This window comes from Quercus lobata, chromosome 4, assembly GCF_001633185.2.
Source record: "Quercus lobata isolate SW786 chromosome 4, ValleyOak3.0 Primary Assembly, whole genome shotgun sequence".
Taxonomy (NCBI): domain Eukaryota; kingdom Viridiplantae; phylum Streptophyta; class Magnoliopsida; order Fagales; family Fagaceae; genus Quercus; species Quercus lobata.
Window position 1 is genome coordinate 92,330,016 of NC_044907.1, and position 10,667 is coordinate 92,340,682.

The window sequence follows — 10,667 nt, forward strand, 5'->3', positions numbered from 1 at the left end:
CATTAGCAACTTTTTTCATGCCTGGCATGTGAGAGTGGAGCTGTGTAGTTTACATTTGCTACGAAATTTCGCAGTAATTTCCAAGATAGTATCGATTACTGTCCGCTGAGATATTAACATGTAAAAGTAAAGTTTTCTATTGTCTTTATCTTTTTTGCCCAAAGAAAATCTTTTGTCTGTCAGTCTGTGGGTTTGTGGGGATGGAGGGAAGTTTCTCTATGAATTTGTAAGTTTTGGTTGAGGATAATTTTCTTTATGTCAACTCTCTCGTGACTCATGAATGCTTTGGGGATGCAAAGGCCAAATTTGACACATGGAAAGGCACTTTTTTAGGCAAAATTTGCCAAACAGTGAAAATTTTGAAAAATTTTAGCCGGATAGCACGCGTTCAAAGTTATTTAGTTAGTTAGACTGTTTTTGAAAGTCGAGTTTGGCAAACTCGACTTTGGGTTGAAATACAGACACAATAGTGGCGTTTTTTTTAGTGGCGTTTGTCAAAAACGCCACTATAGCTTCCCTATAGTGGCGTTTTCTATAAACGCTGCTATAGCCACTAATAAAACGCCACTATAGTGTCTGTTTTCCAGTCCAAAGTCGAGTTTGCCAAACTCGACTTTCAAAAACAGTCTAACTTACTAAATAACTTTGAACACGTGCCACGCGCCTAATTTTTTCCCTAGAATAGTCTGTTTGGCAATTTTTTCCCACTTTTTTATACCAAACTTTGACGGATCTGGCCTATTTTAAAATTTAAATTGATGGATTTGAAAGCAACCTTTTAAATTTTAATGAGTTATAGGGTTGGCTCTGTTTAGCCGCCCCAGCAAAAATTTTAATGAGTTATGTTAGGAGTATTTATTTTTAATTTTTTTACATAGAGCTTATAAATGAATGTGTCATTAATTACAATTTGAGAAGTACGGGATATCCATTCATTAATTACCAAAAAAAAAAAAAATGGTAGACTACTAATTTTGTACTTATCATTTATCCCATATTTTAATTTGGTTCATAACATTTCAATTGCATCAATTTAGTTCTTAACATTTCAGTGTCGTATCAATTTAGTCCTTATCGTTATTTATTGAATGAAAATTGCTGACATGGCTAACGAACAAAATATAAAATCAATTTCTTGTCACATCAACAAAAACTAATTTTTTATTTTAACAGTTAGCCACATCAGTAATTTCTATCCAATAGATAATGAAAGAGACTAAATTAACACGGCATTGAAATGTTAGAGACCAAATAGACACAATTGAAAGGTTATGGAACAAATTGAAATATAGTATAAATGATATAAACCAAATACGTAGTTTACCCTAAAAGAGAAAGTTCAAATATTTATGAATTTTGATAATGGATGCTCTAAGGGTACTTATTTAGGAAATAATTTTAATATTTTTTTATGGGAAAGGAAAAAAAAACAATTGATTTTTTTTTTTTTACAGACTTTTATATTGAATAATGCTACAGGTATTACAAGTTTTACTGCATTAATGCTTTGATTGTTTTGATGGAAAATCTTGTATAAAGATAGTTTTTTGTGTTTTCCAGTGTTTTGTAGCATTAGAAAAAATGAGTTAAAGGAAAACTATCTTTAGTCAACATAAAAGGTATGATTTATTTTTAGAAAGTGTTTGGCGTATCTTTAGTACTTTTTTAACTAGATGTCTCCTTTTATTTTAAATACACAATTGTAAGTGGTAGTGGGTTTTAATCTCCACATTTTATTTAGTTAGTAGATAATGTGGCAATTTCTCATTAAAATAAAAGAAGATTCTAGTTAAAAAATGACTGGAGGTAAGCCAAACCCTTTTAGAAATTGTTTTTCACTAAATTTTTTTGAAAAACAACTCTATCTCACAGCAAGCTAAATAAGGGAAGTTAAAAGATTATTTTTTCAACTCATTTAAATTTGTTACCAAATATAAGAAAATGAGATAGTTTTATAGAAAATACTTTTTGAAAAATGATTCATTTTCTATAAAACATTATCACCAAAACAAACAGAGAATAAACTTACAAACTGGTATGTCATTAATCATAAAGAAGCAATTCAAATATTCATTTATGAGGAGGTTGAAACGCATCAATTACATTCATTGTCACATCAGTTTGTAAGCCCTATATGGTAAAATTTGTAATTTCTTTAGCATTTACTTTTTATATTTTCCATAAAAAAGATATTAAAATTTCCCTAAATGGTTTATAACTCATATTAACGGGTGCCTTAGGGTAATTTTTAATAAACTATATTAGAAAAGTTTTGACATCATTTTTATAAGAAATCTAAAAAATTGTCAACAAAATTAATTGCTTTATCATTTTCCTATAAAATATTTCAAAAAATACCTCATAAACTAATACTTTTAGAGCATTTTTTAAGATTTCTCATGATTTATTAACTTAACAAATACTATTAGAACACTCGTTAACTGAACCCAACATTTATTTATTAAAGGGATAAAACCCTTTTTCGTCTCTATATTTTCACACGATTCTTACTTTGGTCCCTAACTTTTTTTTTTCACAATTTTTAGTCCCTATCCTAGAAAACACTTATCATTTTCGTCTCTGCCGTTACATCAGAGACGGAACTTGCATAACTGGCAGACGGCTTAAGTAAAGAACATTAAAATAATGCCACATAAACCACGTGGCTTTCCACGTCAGCATCTAAATTAAAAAAAAAAAAATTAAAAACAGAAATAAAAACCAAAAATTACATTAATTGAGATCTAAGTGTGTCTTGAACAAGAACACAAACCCAGATCAAAGAACACAAAATTAAAATCTAAAAATCACAAACCCAGAAACAAAAACACAAATACAAACCCAACAACATATATTCCTTGTCAACCAAACACAAAAACAACAAACACAAACCCAAACCCAAACATTAGTAAGAAATGGGTACAAGGAGCTAACTATAATGGATTTCTTCAAATCAATCTTCTCTGAAGACCCAGACCAACCCCAAAACGACGATGCTCCCGAACTGAACCTGGACCCAAATCCAAACCCAGATCCGAACTCGGACTCCATCGTGATTTGGAGTTTCGGCGGATTGATCAAAACAATCGCTTCGAAATTGGAGTCAATGATCTAGACCTACCGGCGCGATGTAGAGAATTTGGGTCCGGGTTGAAGAAAGAAACGTCGATGATCCGAGAAGTCGCGTCGCGCACTGTCATGGATTTCCGGCTTCACTTGACACCGGTGCTTCCGTCCCTCAGGAATCGCTCGAGTTGGTTGATCAGGCCATTGACAATATCGGCTCTTCTGTATGGAAATCGACGGCGGAGATCGTCACTCACGGCACAGATAAGTTCTTCGTAGTCGTCACCGCCAGCTCTAATTTTGATTCTGATTCCAATAACGGTAGGCGATTGAGTAGTAGTAGTCAGGTTTAGATTTGGGTTTGTGTTTGGACTTGGGTTTTCTGAAGATGTATTGTAGGTTTTTTGAAGATGGATTGCTGGGTTTGTGTTTGTATTCTTATTGATGTTTGGGTTTGTGTTTGGTGTTTTGGTGTGTTTGGTTGATAAGAAAAATCAGTTGCTGGGTTTGTGTTTGGTTGACCAGGAAGATCTGTTACTGGGTTTGTGTTTGTGTTTCTGGGTTTGTGATTTTTGGATTTTAATTTTGTGTTCTTAGGATCTGGGTTTGTGTTCTTGTTCAAGACACACTTAGATCTCAATTAATGTAATTTTTTATTTTTATTTTTATTTTTAATTTTTTTTAATTTAAATGCTGACGTGGAAAGCCAGGTGGTTTACGTGGCATTATTTTAATGTTCTTAACTTAAGTTGTTTGCCAGCTGTGCAAGTTCCGTCTTTAATGTAACGACAGGGATGAAAATGATAAGCGTTTTTCAGGATAGGGACTAAAAACGGTGAAAAAAGAAGAAGTTAAAAACCAAAGTAAGAATCGTGTGAAAATGTAAAAACGGAAAATGGTTTTATCCCTTTATTAAATGGTTGAAGTTCAGCCATCGCTTTTATTACAACATGAATTCGTAAGTTGTACAATCTTATCACTTTAGCACGTTTAAATTTTTTCGGTTTTGAGAGCGAAAGAAGAAAAAAAAATCGATTTTAATTATTATTTGAGGCGGCTAGTATTTAAAGTTCTGGACTGCTAGGCTCCTTCTGATGTTGACAAAATTTTAGATTTTTAGAACAAGAAAATTGACCGAAGAACTTTGTTGGTTGGGGTGGATGAGTACGTAGGAGGTTGAGGCGGCAAATTTTGCAAAATAAAGGAATTGATGTGGTTTTCAAAATTTGTTTTGTTTTTCCCCTTCTATCTCTTGTTTTATTTTCATTTTGGTATCCATCAAGTGCTAAAATCTAATATAAAAAATGAAAATCAAGTGCTAAAAAGTAAAATCAAATATAAAAAATCATTTTCTCAAAAAAAAATTCAAATAAAAAAGATGTAATGGAACATATTCAATTGTGACCAGGTTAATTAATAATTTGGTCTTATCTTATCAAAAGTCTTATAATCTAATAGTAAAAAAAAAGGTAGTATGAAAAATATTAAATGCATAATAAATTTACTACATCAACCTTATAAATTAAAGTGACAAAAAATGCAATTAGCTAGTAAGCTTCAACCACCTGATAAATTAGTATTTAAATTATTTTTTATGATTGATGACGTAAGTTCTACAAAATAAAATTTGTAGTATCTTCAAATATAGGAAATGTTAACAAATGTCCTTAAGGACATTGGTTTAGGAACTATTTCTAGAAATATTTGATGGAAAAATGATAAAATAATTAATTGGATAAATTACGTATTTGATCCCTATTTTATACGCCATATTACAATTTGATCCCTAATCTTTCAGTACTGTGTAAATTTAGTCCTTACCGTTAATTTTTTGGATGAAAATTGATGACGTGTCTAATGGCCAAAATAAAAAATTAGCTTTTGTTAATGTGACAATACACTAAAATTTTATTTTGGCCATTTAATATGTCATCAATTTTCATCCAAGATATAACAACATGAACTAAATTGACACGACACTGATAGGTTAATGACCAAATTGACATAATTGAAAAGTTATGAACCAAATTAAAATATGTTGTAAATGATAGGGGCAAAATATGTAGTTTATCTTAATTAATTTTGTTGACAGGTTTTTATATTTTTTGTAAAAGTAGTGTTAACATTTTTCTATTATAGTTTATTAACCATTAGGTATTGTTCAATTCTAGTAAAGAAGATGTGTTAGGGTCAAATTTCAAATCCGTCCTTATTACTTCCTCCGTCTCACTTTTTTTGTCCTGTTTGAAAAATCAAACTTTTTAAGAGAACATCATTTATTATTTTGTTTACATTTTAAAAATGTATATGTTTCCAAAACTACCCTTAAAAAAATTTATCAAAAAATTGAATTAGTAAATTAATAGGGGTATAATAGGAACATTAGTAAATTAATGACTTTTATTTTTAGAAACACTACAATATTTTGGGACATTTCAAAATGGAATAGAGGACAAAAAAAGTGGGACGGAGGGAGTACTTTTTTATGCATATGTTTAGTCTTTAAAATGAACTTTCTGTTTTTTAACTTCAAAAATATCTATCAAGACTAATGAATAATGAGTACCGTATCATTATAAAATATTTTATTTATTAATGAGGTATAAGGCTTTTGCTTTTTTTAAGCGTTTAGCAAATTATTTAAGGAAAATGCTAACGGATGCCCTTAGTGCAATAGTTAATAATCAATTTAAAGAAAATTTTATGGGAAAAGAAAAAAAGCAATTAATGTTTTGATAGCTTTTTCCATTTTCCATAAAAGTTGGGTCAAAATTTTCTTAAAATGGGTTGTTAACCATTGTCCTAAGGGCATCTATTAGCATTATCCATTATTTAATGACCCACAATTGTTTAAACCTATCTCAATTATATAGTCAGTCATTGTTTTCCGATATCTTAAACTTGTCCAAATCGAAACTTAAACCAGTGAAGCTATGTTATAAATACCAACACTAGACACTAATTATAAAATAATTTTCTATGTTATGTGTGTTAGAAGTTACTACTTACTATTCACTGAAACAGTAATAGAGTGGATTGTAGTTAGGCCTGTCCATGGGTTAGGTCAGTTCAGTTTTGGACCCAACACGGACTCGACCTTCCGGCGTCGGGTGGAGGGTGGAAGGACCCGAAACCGACCACCAGTGTCAATTGGTCGAGTCAGTTTCGGGTTTGAGTGTGGTCGGTTTCAGTTCAGTTGGTCATCGGAAACTGCATTTGTCACTGGAAACTACAAAATTTTTGACCAAATTTACAAATTTTAGCTAAAAATTTATGTAGTTTGGCTGGATCTGGCTAAATCCCACCAGATCTGGTTGAGAACTTGCCGAATCTGGCTTGATTTTTCCAGGTTTGGCCGGAGTTCTTGTATAGCAGCGATCGGGTTTAGGTTGCTCAGGTTTTGGAGAAGCAAACCTGCCACTTGACCTGCCGACATTAGTTCTTGGAATTGAAAACCCACAGCCGACTAACTAGAGCTTCGGTTCGGGCTAGAATTGGGTCGATGTCGGGCAGTTTGGTCAATTTTTCAGGCTCCGGTCGGGTCAAGACACCCCTAATTGTAGTGATTAAAAGTTATAAATCTCATCTACACCAAAAATCAATTGGTATTTCGGTCTAATGATAAAATGTAATCATCATAGAGCGGAGTAATTAAAAATCTCACATAAAAAAGTCTATTGATACATAACAAAATCTCACAACTTCTAATCTATTATATTTAGAAAATAAAAATACAAATAAAAAACAAACAAATCTCACAACATTTTTACATAACCTTGTTTTAAGTTGTGGTGGGTTTTGTTGTACATGTATTTTTCCCAGTGTTGACATTCCCCCAACCTTTTTGGAGTTTTCACTTGGCGATAGCGTATGATATAATGTAAAGGTGTGTGATGTGTATACATTACATAGGTGAGGTGTTCCCCCAACCTTTTTGGAGTTTTCACTTGGCGATAGCGTATGATATAATGTAAAGGTGTGTGATGTGTATACATTACATAGGTGAGGTGTGCGTATGAGTGAACTTCATTACCTATGATCATTTTTAGGAGTCTCCACCAACCATGAGAATTATAAGGAATGATTGATCACCTAAGTCTAATTGACTTTATTTTATAAATTAACTAATAAAAGCTAAAGGTCCCTAAGCTAAAATAGAAAAAAAATGTTTTGAATCTTAAGAAATGGATTTGGAAGCTCAGTTACACGTGATGAAAATGTTAGACATCCTATGATGCCTATGATGCCTATCCCAAAGGATAATACATTGTTTTGAAATTAACCCTAAATTTCACCATTTAAATAATAAAGAATTTGACATTTGGGTTTTGAAAAAGAGTTATTGTATATGTTGACAGGTATAAATTGAACAAATGCAAATGCATAAGCATGTAAATGCATGACATACAAATCTACCCTAAAGTGATATGTGGATGCATGTGCATGTGAATCTATCATAGGATGACATGTGAATGTATGACATAAATGAGTCTATTTTAGGATGACATTTGAATACATAACATATGAAAATCTATATTATAGAAATTTACCCTAAGATGACTTGTGAATGACATAGGCAATTATCTCAAGAAATAAAAAGGCATGAATATTGAAAGAGTGTATGTCTAAGCAATATACATCACACTCTTCAATAAGCTAAGTAATTTTATATGGACAAAGTTTAGCTACAAAATTAGTTGTAGCCTAAAACTATAACCTTATTCAATAATTTTTTATTGGAAGTAAATTTTTACAAATTCACTATTAGATTACATTTTCTTTTTATACTCTCCTTTATTGCTTACCTACAAATAATAGGAAAAAATAAAAGGGCTAAACGCAGCTTATCATCCCATCTCAAACGCATTAAAAAAAAAAAAATTAACTCCTTTTAAAAAAAATAGTTGTGTTTAAAAAAAGTTTTCAACACGGAAAAAGTAAAAAATTAGAATTTTTTTTTCTAAATAATATTAAATATCAAAAAATTTAGTTAGTTGTCACGTTTCAAAACAATGTTGAAAACTAGCATCTCGAGTGTTTAAAACTCGAGTTCCAAGATAAAACTCGAGTTTTTAAATCTCGATTTGTAAGCAACTGGGTCTGATGTGGAATAAAAATCCACGTGGAACTCGAGTTTTTAAGACTCGAGTTCCACCATTTTACCAGCACTCAGGAATATCACCGGTAAAGAGATTACCTTGGAAGTACAGGTTGCGCAAGCAGCGAGATCAGAAGGAAGCGAACCAGTGAGAGCGTTGAGACGAAGACTGAGAGTGAGGTTTCCGAAAATGCCATTGGGAAGTTGGCCTGAGAGAGCCACACCAGGAAGTGGAGCACTGTGACTTGGTTTTGCTCACAATGGTGGGTGACTCTTTGTTCTTCTTCAACGCTGTAGATCGTCCACTAGATCTTTGAAGCTCCAGATCGTTTCAGATCTTATTTTCCAGATCGTGTCTTCTTCTTCTTGCGGATCTGTTTCCTTTATTCTTCAAATACTTCTCGAGTCTAAGAAGCTCGAGTTCCACGTGGCTAAATTCCTCCATCTCAGCTCTAGAACTTGAGTCTCTGAGGGTCGATTTTGTCACCGAACTCGAGTTTCAAAGACTCGAGATGCTAGTTTCCTACATCATTTCCAAACCTTGCTAACTAATGCTATTCTATCCCCTCCCTCCGTTAGTCTGCAAATTCCCTCTAAAAAATTAAAACTATTTACAAAATAGATACCAAGGTGCCAATGGCTTTGGGCCGAACACCACTTTCTCTCCATAAATATGGGGTGGTTGATGAAGTTGGGGGCTGAAATTCCGACCCCTCAAACTGCATGGGTCATTAGACTGGTTACCTAACAAAGAATGATTGATTCTCCAAAAAAAAAAAAAAAAGAAGCATGATTAGTTCAAGGAGTTCATTTTGTTAGGTAATAAAAATCTTGAGGCATTCTTTGCCACCAAGCCAAGATTAAACGAGATTCCGACCCCTCAAACTGCATGGGTCATAAGACTCGTTACCTAACAAAGAATGATTGATTCTCCAAAAAAAAAAAAAGCATGATTAGTTCAAGGAGTTCATTTTGTTAGGTAATAAAAATCTTGAGGCATTCTTTGCCACCAAGCCAAAATTAAACTAGCCATATTGCATTTTGATTTTGTTGCCTTTGCCTATTTTAAGATCACAATATCACATACTGTATCGTATTTCTTAATCCACATCATTACTTCATTCATTTCAATCTTGAAAAAAAAAAAAAAAAATCATTACTTTACATTTGAATAATGACCCGAATCATTACTTGCAAGAAAAAGTGTTTTCTTTTGGCTGAAAAGATTCCCGGTAATAATCCTCAATAAAAATCTGAAATGCGTATCTATATCAAATGTTTTGATCTTTATTTTATACTCCTACTCAGAAAAAGCTTCATATCCCCTTGTAACTTTCATTTATTTATGTGAATGTAGCTCATCACAACGTGCCAAAAAATAGACAAAGATCATAAGAATAATAGAATATGCTTCAATGGTGCCACCGACCCATGGAAAATAATTTTTAATTTCTGTATTGTCAATTGCAAGTTGCAGTCACGATATATAAAAAAACCTTCACATACACATGGGGTTAAAAGGAGAGAAGTTCCATTTGATTCATTTGAATGCAAAAAAAAAAAAAAAAAAGCAAACAAATAAATGGTATGCACTGCACAAGTCTACAATGTGACAAAACATACAAAATTATGAAGTTGGGATATTTATTTCTTGTTTTGTTTTATTTTATTTTTTTAAAGTAAGATTGTATCATGGCTCTAAAAGGTACCATTATATTGTGGGATGGGGAAGCCCGAAGAAAGAAGATCATCGAGTGGAATCCACCATAGGAGAAATTGGGCTCAACTATTCATCAAATCAGGCCTAGTATAGTCAGGATAACCCAGTTAGAGAAACCAAGGAGGGCGGCTTGCTTGAAGAGCTTGAGAAGTAGATACTCCTCAGGAGACTGAAGACAAGCCACCAAGGTCATAACATTGAAGGCTGAGGAAGGAAGTAGTGATGTGCAAGTAAGGGAAGAAGGAGGTTTTTAGATAAAACATCCATCACATTTACATTTAATACACTATACTAACTCAGCCTGCTGCATTAATGGTAGAATAACCCCTGAACAGTGCTCCCACAACTTGCAGCCTACTCCACCACTATTAGTAAGGCAGTAATGAGACAAGTATCTAAGGAGAGATCAATGACCATCAAAGTGGAAGGTTGAGATGCAATTCAAGCAGCTATATATGGGAGAGAATATCCTCCCGAAAGGGGGATCGGAAAAACTCCAAAGGAAGAAATAGAGAAATATAGAGGAAAATTAAGAATTGTAAAACCGAAAAGTGTACATCCTAAGAACTATTGCTCCTCGGCCAGCCTGAGGAAAAACTTAAATAAGAATTTCTCTTTTCTTTGTCATAACTCTTAACTTAAATTGTTGTCTTTGCCAACCTCCTTTCTCTAATTATTGAACCGCGGTTGTCAGGGCAAAAATGTTTGACCTCGACTAACCACCTCTACAAAATTAGTTGTATTGGGCTTCCATTTCAGCCCATTCTCATCCAACTTGGGCAG

The 10,667-nt window shown here is 32.8% G+C and overlaps 1 pseudogene; it reads left to right on the forward strand.

Moving 5' to 3' along the window:
- The first annotated feature begins 2,836 nt into the window (after nt 1–2,836).
- LOC115986170 lies at nt 2,837–3,419 on the forward strand (annotated as a pseudogene).
- The last annotated feature ends 7,248 nt before the right edge of the window (nt 3,420–10,667 follow it).